Genomic DNA, 14,857 nt, shown 5'->3' with positions numbered 1-14,857 from the left:
GGTGGCATACTGACCTAAGAAGCTACAGTTCAGGAGATTACTAATGTGAATGTTTTGACTCTGTGTGTGGGAAGGTTACATTTATTGACTTCCTGAAAAGATTCCTCTTGGGAAGTTTCTAACTGTAGCAGAGAAGCATATGCTGAGAACTACAAGAAGTCTATCTGGATAATCCAGTAATGGAAGACATGTGGGTGAGGCCTCCCATTCACATCTGGCTTCCTGCTTCCTACTCTCCCCAATTACCTTTAAGCATAGAAGGTATGTGGAGGGAATACAAATATGAATATGAAAACGAATACGATAAATATGTATATACCACTGTTCAACCGAAGTCCCCAGAGTGATAGATAGATAGATGTAGATATAAATAAATACATTTATACATCAATTTATAAATAAATAAAATTGCTCCCTGTCCCCAAAGGGCTCAGAATGAGAAATAGAAACATAAAGTAGACACCAGCAACAGCCACTGGAGGGATGCTGTGCTGGGGATGGATAGGGCCAGTTGCTCTCCCCCTGCTCAATAAAGAGAATAAAAAAGTTGCCTCTTTGCTCAGTTAGCAGGGAGTAACTGAAAGTACCTGGGGAGTGAGTACTCCTGGCAGGCTTGTCATCTGAAGCCGCCCAAGTCTGGTTCCTGAGCCCTCTGCCTGGCATTCTCCACTCATTTGTACCGGATGTTCCCGAGTGTGCACACCAGGGGCGTAGCAAGTTTGGAGTGGGCCCAGAGACAAGATTTTAAAATGCCTCCCCCCACTGAAGCTCAGCTCATGAAGTAAAGAAATCTTAAATGAGGCTGAATAGTGGTAACAAAAAGCATAGTAACCCCCCCCCACTCTCTCTCTCCTATGTGCCACAATAGAACATCACCCTAAATTTTTTTTTTTAAGGTTTTGTAAATTGTGGATGATGCAAGTCATTTAATGGTACTAGAGAAAGACATGCTGTTCTGGTAGCTCCAGGTCTTAACACTCACATCAATTTTGGAGGATGAATACAACTGAAGGAAGCCCCGGCGGGTGCGCGGCTGGGGGGAGTCAGTCATGTGACTTGCCTCGGGGGGGGGCCCAAGGCAGTGGGCCCCCAGACAACTGTCTCCCCTTGCCCTATTATAGTTACACCCCTGGTGCACGCCTTCGAAACCTCCAGTTCCTTCCATCTTACTTTCTGGTGGCTCATATGAACTTGCCTCAAGTTTCATTGAAAAAGAAGCTGCAACAGAAGATTGTTCCAGTTGCTCCTGGTCTTTTTGCTCTACTCATGGGAGCCCCTTCCCATCAACTAAAGATTCCTCAAGTTTAAATCCCCCCTCTGAAGTCCTGTCTATCCTCCACATACAACTCTCTATGTTTCTGTATACTACTTTGACCATGCCTTACTGTCTGTCCCACCTCACTGATACTAAATTGTCGCCCCCAAACCTATCACCCTCAACTCATAACAGCACTGTATGCTCAGCTGATTAATATTTTTCTTTGCTAGGGAATAAAACTCCCGTTCTCCTTTGTCTCTGCCAAAAGATATTACACCAGGCGCTTATTTCTCCAGTGTGACACTGCATTTCAGCTGATATGGAGGGGTGTCTGGTTCTTGCCACATAGGTTATTGTTTATGAGGAGTAGCACTATCCTCTTAAACCTCTCCAATAACTCTGTAGTTATGACCTCATTTTGGTGTTATTCCTGACCATTAGCATGTGCAAAAGACAAAGTGCCCCCAGTGTGTGGAGAGTGGCAGAATGTCTGGGGATGAAAACTGTACTATCAACAGTCCTTTCGCTGGCAACATTTTTTATTACCATTGCCCCTGATAACTGAATAATGAATAATTTACTGTTGGCTTTTGCATTATGAAGTATTCATCGAGTTCAAGCTTCCTGGGGTAATTAACTACAGCATCAGCCACCCATAATCTGACCAAGAGGCAATTCATCTTCAGCACTTCATTAGCGAGGCCCCGTGTCGCTTTGATAAATTAATGACGAACACATGAACACAAACACAACTCCCCGTCATGCTGTTACAACCTCAGTAACACAGCCCCAGAGAAGAGAGTGCAGCAATTTGGTAGGGAACACCATATGCGTGAACTTCCTCTCCCCATGAAGGAGCTGAGAAAAACTCTCTGTGTACAGACATTTTCATGGGTGAGAGGAAGAATGTTTAGGCTGGGAGCTGTATCTTTCTCAAAGCCCTGTTGATTTCTTGTGCCTTAATTGGATCTCTGTTATCTGAAACCACCTTAGTGGAGTCAATGAAAAATGGGGTGAGGAGGACACTGTGATATAGCTGTGGCGTGAGTATGTATGAATGTGTATATGAGTTGTTTAATCTGTTATTTAATGTTGAGAGAGATTGAGAGAGAGAGAGAGAGAGAGAGAGAGAGAGAGAGAGAGAGAGAGAGATGGCAGGGCTAGAAAATCATCCAAACTACATGGGAAGCTATTCTCACACACTATTTGCCAAACTGAGCTGATTCCACCTTTACTTATAGCTAGACATGTGTACCCCACCTTTGATTTATTGTACCCATTCACCACTTTTCTACTTAAAAACACCCAGTGGTGTACAACATGTTGTGGTGTATAACAACAACAACAACAACAATAATAACATAAAACATGGATAAAAATTAAAACTTTAAAACACAACATTACAGCAAATTAAGTAACATCCAGTTTTAAACACAATATAATCATAATGGCTAACATGCTGAGGAAAAGTTAAGAAATTCTTAACTTGTCCTTTTAATTTCAATGGCATAAAACGACAAACACAAAACCATACCTCACAACATGCAGGAATCAGATGCTGGTAAAGGAAGTTCTTTACTTCCCTGTGAAAACTGACAACAATGAAGCAGACTAGGTTAAATTTCCCTCAGAAGCAAGTCCCATAAAGTGGTGCTATCACAGAGAAGGTCCTGTTCTCCCATCTCATAGATTTTATCTCACTTAAAAATGGCAAACAGAGCAGGGCTGCTAGCAGATCAGACAGAAAGATATAAGGAAAGAGCCCTTTCTTTATATATGAAAGAACCAGGTCACTGAATGCTTTAAAAATTAGCACCATCACATCAAATTGTGTTCAGAAACATAGCACCAGATAGTGCAGCTGAGTCAAAATTAATGCAATATGCTTCTTTGAGAAGGAATTCCATCAAGATGGAGCTACTACCGAATGGGTCCAACTCCTTATTTTGTTGCTAATTGTTGGAGACATTAAAGTGGTGGATAGTTTTTGCCTTTTAGGATTAACCATCAACAGTAAAGGATCCAGCAGTCATGAAATATGCCGCAGACTAGCACTTGGTAGGCTTGCAATGAAGGCCTTGGAAAGGATATTTAGATGCCATGACGTGTCTATACATACAAAGATTAGAAGCATTTGGGCAATGGTTTTCCCTGTGACACTCTATGGATGTGAAAGCTGGACTTTGAAGAAGCAGGACAGAAAAGGAATTGACGCTTTTGAACTTTGGTTCAAGTCTGGTCTGGAGAAGACTTTTGAGGATACTATGGGCAGCCAGGAAAACAAACAAATGGATCATAGAACAAATCAATCCAGAATTTTGACTTGAGGCACAAATGACCAGGCTCAAACTATCATACTTTGGATACATTATGCAAAGACCCAGCTTCACATAATTCTGGGGAAAGTTGGAGGAAAGAGAAGAAGAAGATGACCAGCAGCAAGGTGAATGGACTCAGTTACGACAGCATTGAATGGACCACTGAGAGACCTAAAAGGCCAAGTTGAAGACAGATCATCCTGGAGAGAATCTATCTATGTGGTTGCTAAGAGTTGACACCTACTTGACAGTACTCAATCAATCAATCAATCAATCAATCAAATTGTTGGAGTCATCTCACACAATGATGCCACATGACTGCATTTTAAGAGACTGTCCATATGATTATTTGAATGATGAATGAGGATGAAGGAATGTCTTCCTAATTCATGGAAATGAGTGTTCATTGTGTCTATGAGCATCCTGACATAAATGTTGCACTGCATCCTCCCCCAAGAAGCTCAATCCCATCCTTTCAACTCCCTTTTTGTGTTAAAAGCCCTTAATTTTAATTGGGCAATACAGAGAAATAAGAATAGAGCTCACACAGTATCCATAGCACATGTTGCCCAGACGCTGGACAGCATCCACACCCTTAGCAGAGCAGTGCTACATCAGTGGAAGTCCTTGAACAGAAGGAGGGTATTATGCTTAAGCGCAACACTCAGTCAAAGAAGGAGCTTCCTCTGACTGAGCACCACCCCACTAAAGGTGAACCCCCTTGCAGAGAATTTACAGACTTTTTCTCAGAGCAAGCTCATGTGAGGGAAAGAAATGCTGAATCATCCCTGCTGAGCTTTCTGGCAAAGGCTACTCCTAAAGCTTTCCTGAACTTTTTGGTTGGTTCTAAAGGCTGCCACCAGATCTCTCCTACAGGCTACTCTGAGAGGGAACTGAAGTGATCAAAAATTCCTGTTCGCCCTTTCCTCCTTGCTAACAAGCAAGTGAATATTTCCAATTGTCTTCCCTGGCCTGCTGCCGGCACGTGGAGTTAAATTGTTAATTTGGCCAAGCTCTCCTTGAGACATGTTTTGCACTAGAGAAAAACCCCCTTCCAGCCCCCGCTTTCTTCTGAGCTAAAAATCCACTCGGAGAGGCTTGTACAAGAAAAGAACAAAAAGAAAAACAGTTTTTATTCAAATGCTATAGACTACTTCTATCTGAGGCTTTCCCAGCTTTTAGTTACAGGTAAAAATACTCAGTGGGTTACAAGATTACTTCAAAAAGCACCCCGAGTGATGTTGGGGCAGCACGCTATAAAAATTGTGGTTACCCAGTTGCAAGGAGCAGGTATGTAGGAAAATACAAAAGCACAGTTAAAAGCTTACAGAGTCTTTTGCAATGCCCTGACTGGATTGGCGAAGGCTAATGTTTCATAGGTTAATTATGTTACAGATAAACAATAATAGATCCATTTCAGAGATATACAAAATACACACAAAAGAAATTGAAAATCTAACGCAAACCTGACTAAACAAACTTTCCCTAGACTAAGCTTCCCGAAGTCAAAGCCCTGGCTTCCTTTTTCTTGAACTCACCAAATCCTGGATGAGAATTCAAGCTGCCTACCCTCCTGGCTTCCCCAGGACCTACAGAAGGGACATTCTCCTGAAGCCAGTTCTCATGGCCACATGTCCTCCTCTCTGCACTCCCAGCCTGCTTCTTCTAACAAAGAACTTTTCTCTTCCTCCAAATGGCTCCCTAGATCCCACCCACCTGGTGTGCTGAATGGCTGACCTCTGGAGTGCACCAGCCTGTCAGTTAGGACAGGATTCATTTCTGGTTAACTCTATAGGGGAGAGGATGCTGATCACTACACCCCTGCTAACTAAATAAGCAAAGAAGCACGTTTTAAAGTGGTGATTCTCTTATATTTAGCAGACAAAGAACAATTGTCCCCTAGCCTTAGCACTGCATCCCTCCAGTGGCTGTTGTGGCCTAAAATGTTTCTTTTTAGATTGCAAACCCTTTTGGGTTAGGGAAGCATCTTTATTCTATCTATCTATCTATCTATCTATCTATCTATCTATCTATCTATCTATCTATCCCATTTTGAGGACTTTGGTGAAAAGCAGTATATTAATAGGTACATAAATACTAGTAATAGTGGACACTGCCCTAGTGAAGTTCTTTGTTCCCACCACGTTTTCAACAAGACTATTCCAGGTACCTAGCTTTTAATCATTTAAAAATATATTCTACCATCCCAATTGGTAGCTGGTGCAGTTTGCAGTCATTGGTTCTTGCACCCACAATCCTATTACTGCTTATCATTTTAATTTGCAATGTATTCTGTCTATAACCATTCATATATTTGCCCGGAAAACAGCGGATCAGGATAACTATTCTGAGCTGAATAACTATCCTTATTTTACAGAGGGCAAGCTGAGGAGAAAAAGAGAGAGAGAGAAGACACAGAAGAGAGATTATGGAGGAGGAAAAATAGTACTACACCTTGAGAATAGGGATATCCCTCTGTTAAGCACCTGCTATATGTGCTGAGAATAACTTGGTCAGGCCCTGCTGTGCTGCTATCATTTCCCCCAGTTTACATGGGAGAGATCAAAGGTAGGCTCTTGATTTATTTATGTATCAGCAAAGCTTTACCTTACAGGCTCTCTCTCCTTACAATATAGATAGTTTATCTGTGCACTCCATCAAGTGGATTGTGTTGACGATCCTTTCAGAGCGGCATAGGGCTGGAAGGGCAGCTTTCATTCCTCTGCTGTTATCTTGCAAGCATGAACAGTGAACCCAGTGTTCCCCCAGATACTGAATGTATTTGTATGATATGCAGCCTGGAAGCCAGTGGCTTGGGTTTGCACATCCAGAACCTACTGGCTGGCTGGAAAAGATTAGGTGGGTGGGCTCCTTTGATTTTCAGATGCCTGCCCCCAAATAATGTAAGCTGTAGGGCTGACATAGAGAGGCATATAAGGAAGTTACCTGCAAGCTAGTAAGGGCTGGGAATTGTTACTCTCATCCATCATCGCTGTTTTGACAGTAGCCAGCAGAAGATTGTTAGGCCTAGTTTTCACAAAGTGGACAACCTGTACTTGGACCATACAGTTTCAGACTGCAGGTAAGGCTCCCATAACCTGAATGTTCCATCATCATCATCATCATCATCATCATCATCATCATCATCATCATCATCATCATCCCTGCAAATGAAAACCTTAATGTTAGGGAGAATTACCACATGCAAGAATGCATTTTTGCGTATCCCTTTTTATATGTGTGTCAGTGTGCACATTGTCAACACAACTGGGGTTCCTAGGCCTGCTTTGTCTTCATCTGAATCACCCCCACTCCCAGTCCATCTTGCTCATACATCTTAGACTTCAGTTGTATCATAGCCTACAGTCATCCAGCACAATGTGTGCAGGTCCAAGAACGCATGAGTCTTAACCCAGAAAAACTGAGGTGTTTATGTGGAGGAGGTAGGGGGTAAGGACTGCAGATAATCTGATCTACAGTATATTGTATATTGGAATTTACACACACACATGCATGCACGCACACACACCAGAACGAACACACTCACCAACACATATTGGTGAGCTGTGTCTAGGAGAAGGAGAAGGAGAAGAAGGAGAAGGAGAAGGAGAAGGGGAAGGGGAAGGCGAAGGCGAAGGTGAAGGTGAACCCTGCCTGTGAAGCAGAGTGGGTGGGTGATCCAGGTTTGGGGGCAGATCAGGTGAGTATGTTTGAGCTGCCCCATTGCACACTAAGGGATGTGTGAAAAGAGATCTTGTCACAGTTCTGCTGTGTTAGTGGCCTTGAAATGAAAACAGGCTTGTTTCCAAGGCAGACTTAAAGAAGTAAGGATGAGTGCATTTTCTCAATTACACTCCATTTTCAGTCTGGCATTCTGTTCAGTTTTTTTTTTGTTCCAGTCTGCTTCTCTTTGACTAGGGCAAAAGATTTCACTTATCTTACCCCAGGGATCCTCAGTGCTCTCTCTCTCTCTCTCTCTCTCTCTCTCTCTCTCTCTCTCTCTCTCTCTCTCTGTGTGTCTCTGTCTCTTTCTCTCTATCTCTTTGTCTCTCTCACAGTGTCAGTGAGTGTGTCCCCTACTATAGAGAGTTTTCTGAATTTCAGGCTACCTGACTTCCCCCTATCCAATCCAATGGAGAGATAGCTCCTTCCATTGGAAACACCAGCCTCTTACCCTCAATAGGAGGCAAATGAGTCTCCCCTCTATGGGGTTTTCTGGACTGTAGCTTCTTTCTCTTGCCCTGTCCATTCCAATGTAATTTCAATTGGACTTAATGGGGGAGAGAAAAAGACTATAGCCCCCTCTCCCAACACTCCTGCTGCAAAAGCAAAACAAAATGCATGCACAGGGGCATAGCTAGGGGAGAGGGGACCTATGTTCACCCCTCTCCCAGCAGCCCCTCAGAGTGAGGGATATAATGAAGAAAATAGGGAGGGGTGGGGCTGGAGGCCCACCCAGGAGGTGGGGCCCCCGAGTTCTTTGAACCCATCTGCTCAGTTATAGCTACACTCCTGTGCTTGCATATATATATGGAGTTCAGGAAAACATACATCTGGCCAGGCCACGCAGCTATGGAAGAACCACATTTTTCATAATTATTATTTTTGCTCCGCTAAACACTTTTGGTGAACCAGATGCCCAGAATCAGGGGAGAAACTCAGCAGAGGATTTCATGAGCTTCCCTAAGAAGAAACTGGGGATTCTCTGAGAAAAGTGTGTGTCCTGCAATAAGCTGTTTGCATATGAATCCCAGAGTGAATACTGGAAGAGTGGAATGCCATTATGAAGAATGCAATGGCCTTCTGTGCAGTAATGTTCTCATCAGCTCCCTGAAAATCCATTTGGAATAGCACTGAAGAAGAGAGATCAGGACAGAGCAAGACAGAGTTTCTAGGTGGGCAGAATGCACATGAAGAATAAGAGAATTTGGCATCAAGGGAAATTCTATGATAGTATCCATGGCCACACACATGAAGCTGCCACTGAATTAGACCATAGAACGTAGCATTGCCTACTCTGACTGGCAGTGGCTTTCTAGGGTTTCATAGAAGGGCTTTCCTAGCACAACCTGGTCAGGGACTGGACCTGGGGCCATCTGCGAGCAACGCATGTGCTTTACCACTGAGCTATGGTCTTTACCCTTTAAAGGTACAGTCTCCTCCTTCAAGAGCTTGCCTGGAATAGCCACCCTTCAATGCTATCCCTCCCAATTTCCCACAAGAACTTTCTGAGATAGCCGCACAGGAAGCATCTGCAGAAAAGGTTTACAGGGCTAGACTTTCTTCTAACACCATTTCTTCCTTTCCAACACTTAGAGGGCCATGCCCATTCCATTTAGGAACAGACAGAAGTTGCAGCTGAATCTTCTTTTATTTTCTTGACTAATGACCCTGCTCACCATCTAGCATGGTCTCCTCTGGAAAGCACACATATTGTTACTTTTTTGGCAAGGAAGGAGTGGATGACCATATTAAGCAAGACATACATGTTAGACATCTCTAACTGATTGTTGTGTGTGATGGGATTCTGGTGGCAGCTGGGTCAAGTTTGGAAAACGGTTACTAGATTGTCAAAGAAGGCATTCTCACCTACTGAATTGACTCTCTCACTTTGTCTTCATACAGCTACACTTGCCTCAGGCAGAACCTTTTATCCAAAAGGCTGGCTGGTAAAATGCAGACTAAGGATGAAATCACTGTCTACAAACTGCCAAAAAGAGGTGACACAGCAAAGCACAGACAGAAATGTGGGAATTCATTGGTTTGATAGATATAAATTTCCCCCATCCTCCATCTGTTGTGTCAGCATCTCTGACATTAATAATTTACAGTAATAAACAGTGAGATAACAGCAAGTCTGTGTGGGATGCAAGACAAACTTGGGTGTGAAGTGAGTGATGGTTCTGGCTGTGATGCTGGCTTATTGCTAATAGGATTGTGGAAGTCAAATAATTATAGTGCACTGTTCACACCAAGATCTATTTCCCAGGGAGTATTTAACCCTGTCCAGTCTCACATGGCAGATATGACTGAATGGGCTACAGGAAGATGGCTGTTTCGCTTCGTTTTCTTTAGCCAGATAGAAATGAGGCAGCCACTGAAAAAGCTGGAGGAAGATCCACTTAACACTCTAAGGATGATCTAGCTTTCCCTGTTCTATCACATTTTTTTGCTCTCCTTACAAAGTCCATTCCAACTGAAGAATAACTTGAACAGTCTTTGCCCACTACACTGAAAGCACCTAATTGAATTACTCCCTGGTTCCTCACTTATTACATGACTGCCCTTATAATGTCTGGGCTGAAATCTTCAATTTATTTATCACCATCCTCTATGGACCTTTGGGTTGTGTGGATGTTCCTGTCCACATAGGGAAAATTAAGATTGCTGAGTCAACTGTGCTTGAATTCAACCTTTGAGGGCAATCACAGGTCAGGACTGTTATTTGCCCTCTCTAATACTGGCAGCCTTTGCAAACTACCATAAACCAGATTTCCAAAATGGCTTCAAGATAAGGTTTCCCCGAGTTCTGTGTATACTAATCTAGGAGCATATTTTCCTAGAAGCTTTGCTAAGACTGTAGTGTAGTGAAGAATGGGGAGGATTTCACAAGTATGTTGACTATTATGAGGGCTTCTTTAATAGGGGTGTGCATTTTGGAATTTTCTTGTTTTGATTTGTATCCGAATCGAAACATCCCCATTTTGTTTTGTACCCAAATTTTCTGAATCCGAATCAGCCCTGTTTTGTTTTGTAGCTGAATTTTCTGAATCTGAATCCTAATCTATTTGGATTTTTTAAAAGGGTCCCAGGGCAAAAAGAGTGGGTGGTGGTGGTAGCGTCCAATGGGTGGAAGCTACCACCCAAATTTCAAAGGAAGTAGGCAAAGGGCTGGTTTTTTGTGCATTTTTTAAGTTTACACATATTTAAGAATTTTCCCATAGGAAATAATGGAGATTCCAGCAAATGTATCGCTTCAAATCAAGGGGAAAGGGATGACCCAGAGCGGAGTGTGGTGGGTGGTAGTGCCCAATGGGGGCAAGGAAACTTCCAGAATTATTTCAAAGAAATTGGGCAAAGGGCTGATCTTTTGTTATTTGATGAAGTTTGCATGTCTAAGATTTCTCTCATAGGGAATAATGGAGGTTTAGGTTTCAGTAGCCCCATAATTCCACCTGGGGGGCACTGGGGTTGCCCAGAGTGAGGGGTTGTGTAGTGCACATAGGGTGCCAACCACTTCCATACCCACAAGCCCGTGGGGTACTGGGTTTTGTTGTTTCTGAGGTGTTCATTGTAGATTCTCTGGTAGCATATGAGATTTTCAGTGAAAAACAAGAATCCACTCTCATATGCTACCAGAAAATCTACACTCAGAACACCACAGAATCAACAGAACCCAGCACCCCATGGGTTAGCAATCCTTCCCCTGGCCAATGTGGGGTCAGTAAAGAGTGGCAAGAAGCAAAAGAGCCAATGGGGAACAAGGATGGAATTATCAGCAGGTCAGCCCATGATTTAGGTCACCGATCAGAAGGCTGGAAGGGTGGGAAATTCAAAGAGATGTCAAACACAAAATGGAGACTGACTCAGAGATCACCACAAAATAGAGGTCCGAAACAACAAAACGTTTTGTAGCCGAAACAGGGACGTTTTGTTTTGTATACAAAACTTTTGGATCTGGAAAATGGGTGTTTTGTTTTGTCTACAAAACACCCGAAACAGGCTGTTTTGGGTAGAAACCGTTTTGTATCCAAAATGTTTCGCACATCCCTATTCTTTAATCAGACATTGAATAAGTGTAGTGTAGCAGATACAAAGGCAGTTCATACAATTATAGTTAGGGTGGGACAATAGTCCTACCGTGGTTTGGAAGCTGTGTGTTCTCCTGTTTAATGATAGTGTGTGAGGGGAACAGCAAGGTCAGAGGGGGAGGAAGTGATCATCTGGGAGAAAGGAGCTGGGTTGGATGGTGATTCCTTCTACCTTGGTAAAGTGCTAGGTACGGGAGATAGGTAGGACAGCACCATATGACCCAGCTCCTCTCTCCCAATCATTTCCTCCCCCTTCCACCTTGCTGTTTCTCTCACACATGATGATCACAAAATGGGAGCATGCACAGTTCCTGACCTACAGTAGGACCTACCCTAATTATAATCATGTGAAAGAATGAGCCTATAGTGTTCAACTTGGATGGGGAGAGGAGAACCAAATTCAGATCCTCATTCAGCCATGAAGCTTCCAGGGTGATCCTGGGCCATGCACTCTCTCTCAGACTAACCTACCTTGTTGTGATGATAAACTTGTGTGTGGCAGAGGACCTTATGCTGTTTTGAGTTCCATGGAGAATTGATTGATTGATTGATTGATTGATTAAGTGCAATCAAGTTGGTGTCGACTCTTAATGACCATATAGATAGATTCTCTCCAGGATGATCTGTCTTCAACTTGGCCTTTAAGGTCTCTCAGGGGTGCATTCATTGCTGTCATAATCAGGTCCATCCACCTTGCTGCTGGTGTCCTCTTCCTCTCTTTCCTTCAACTTTTCCCAGCATAATGGACTTCTCAGGGGAGCTGGGTCTTCGCATAATGTGTCCAAAATATGATAGTTTGAGCCTGGTCATTTGTGCCTTAAGTTAAAAGTCTGGATTTATTTGTTCTATGATCCATTTGTTTCCCTGGCTGTTGATGGTATCCTCAAAAGTATTCTCCAGCATCAAAGTTCAAAAGCGTCAATGCTTTTTCTATCTTGCTTCTTCAAAGTCCAGCTTTCGCATCCATAGAGTGTTACAGGAAAAACCATTGTCTGAATGATTCTAATCTTTGTAGGTATAGACATGTCACAGCATCTAAATATCCTTTCCAAGGCCTTAACTGCAACCCCACCACGTGCTAGTCTGCGGTGTATTTCTGCTGTAGTTTGTGATGATGTCATTCACCTAGATCCAAGATGGTGGACGTGTGAACCTTTGAAGCGCAAGTGCACTAACTTGAGGACTGTCTAACCTATTTGAACCAAGTTTGATACAGTTGTAGTGAGTGACACACAGGGACACCTCAATGGTATAGTTTGTAATAATTCCATCCACCCTGATCCATGATGGTGGATGCATGAACATTTGAGGTGCTAACTTGTGAACCTCGATTTGAACCAAATTTAGCCCAGTTGTAGAGAAGTGAAAGAAAAGTAGGCTGATTAGTTCTTACTAGAACAACTTGCATTTATTTATGTATATCTATGTTTACCGCTTTGGGAAACGTTTGTTGAAAAGTGGTATATATACACATATCCGTCATATTTGTATTAATAAATCAGCTCCTAGAGTCTCCCAGTCGTCTGAGCTGCATGCCAGACACAATCCAGTCATGTAGCAGACTGCTTGATCTGGTACATCCCACTCAGTGGGAAGTAGGTACAGCCTAGCTGTTCTTAGAGGGATAGACAATACTGCTCACTCCCTGAAAAGTCACCCATTTCTCTGGCATGCAATCTTTCTAATGATATAATCTGTCTGTTATTATATCATCAAAGGTAGATATGAGCACTGATCATGCAGCCTGCACAACAGTTTCTGGTTTCAAATGTGCTTTGAATATGTGTGTGAAAAATTCTTTGTAACTACTTTTGGTGCTTTCAGATTAGCACCACAGTGCTATGGTTGATCTCATGTAAAAACTCTGCTGTGGTGGATGTATCTTAAACACCACTGAGTCTTTGTGAGGGTAGGCTTTAAAGATAAACGATTTCTTTAAAACATATTGTAGTGGGACAATGGGACACTGAAAGACCTAAGAACTCGGGTAAGCAACCTTGACTCTCCAGCTGTTGTTGAACTACAACTCACATCATCCCCAGCCACAATAAATCGCTTAATTTACATGTTACATGACAGTTGATATTATAGGTCTCCTCTCCATAAATTGTGACTGGGGGTGATGGGAGTTGTAGTTCAACAACAGCTGGAGAGCCAAGGGGGGCAACCTTAGAAGCTCTGAGCACCAAGGCCAGATAACACAATCCATGTGTTAATTCATTTTCTATCAGCCTTGCCCCAATGCAGCCTGCAGCACCGAGCAGCATAGAATGTTGCCGGGGTATAATCTCCACTAGCAAATGCATCATAGATAGGAGCACTGAATTATGCTAATAGAAGCTGATACTGGGAGCTCGGCTGATAGGCAAGACATTAATATTGCCAAGATGGCAATCTCCTTGTATATCCAAAATAACAGATTGGGACTTTATCAATGAGCAACTTAGCTTCCCTGCACAGCATATCCTCCATGTTACACGACAGTTAATATTATATGTCTCCTCTCCATAGATTTATGAGATTAATGTTCCCCAAGGAAAAACATCCAACATTCCGTCAAGTAAATATAGCCTTAATAGGGAGAGCACATGCAATAAATCTGCTGTGATATCTTGTGTTTCATATTCCTGCCTCCAGGCTATCATATAATGTACCTTTCCACTCTGTAATACATTTATCATGTTCAAAATCATGTAATCATGGAAAATTTAATAAAACAATTAAACTATTAGGGAGACGTTATTGTGCTACTAGAGATTTATAAAGGAGCAGGTGAGGTTTAGAGCACTCATTTGAAAGGGAGCTAGTTTAAAGAAGATATAGGAAGGAGAGACTAGAAAATGAATAAATGTGAATGTGTCATCTTTAAATGAGAGGAGGACTAGGGGTGTTCACAAACTTGGTTTTGCCAGCTTGGCTCGAATCCGGATTGGATTTGAGCCAACCTGGCCCATATTTGTTGCCAGTCGAACCGGACGTGGTTCAAGTTCTAACTGAGCTGATTCCCCTTTACCAGTAAAAGGGAAGGGGATCTGTCCTAAGGGTAGAGGGGGTGGGAGGGAAGTAAAGAGCTACTTACAAGTGCTGCCAGCTGTGGCAGTAGTGGCTGCATGGGGGAGGGTGGTGAGGCAGAGATGCCCCCCCCCGTTGGCCTCCCCCAGAGTAGACAGGGCTGGCAGTGGCCCAGTTAAAGCCTTCCTCAGTCGGGTTCGGGCCTCTATGCATGTGTGGAGGCCATTTTAGTGACCTCCACACATACACATTTGCATGATGTAAATGGTCTCTGCACATGTGTGGAGGTCACTAAAATGGCCTCCACACATGAACAGAAGCCTGAACCAATTGTGTTGCCTCTGGCCCTGTCTACTCTGGGGGAGGCCGGTTGAGGGGGGGATGAGCTGCTGCCACTCCTCCTGTAGCTGGCAGTGGCACTTGTAAGTAGCTATTTACTTCCCTCCTGCCCCTTTTAT

The 14,857-nt window shown here is 43.1% G+C and overlaps 1 long non-coding RNA gene across 1 annotated transcript in view; it reads left to right on the top strand.

The window, feature by feature from the left end:
* Positions 1-14,857, top strand: part of LOC128322214 (uncharacterized) — a 28,547-nt gene that overhangs the window by 7,246 nt on the left and 6,444 nt on the right. The window contains exons 2-3 of the long non-coding RNA XR_008305595.1: positions 5,954-6,144; positions 9,202-9,296. This is a non-coding gene — a long non-coding RNA (uncharacterized LOC128322214). The remainder of the gene's footprint in view (positions 1-5,953; positions 6,145-9,201; positions 9,297-14,857) is intronic.

This window comes from Hemicordylus capensis, chromosome 4 (genome assembly GCF_027244095.1).
Source record: "Hemicordylus capensis ecotype Gifberg chromosome 4, rHemCap1.1.pri, whole genome shotgun sequence".
Taxonomy (NCBI): Eukaryota; Metazoa; Chordata; class Lepidosauria; order Squamata; family Cordylidae; genus Hemicordylus; species Hemicordylus capensis.
This window is presented reverse-complemented; position numbering and strand designations above follow the sequence as displayed.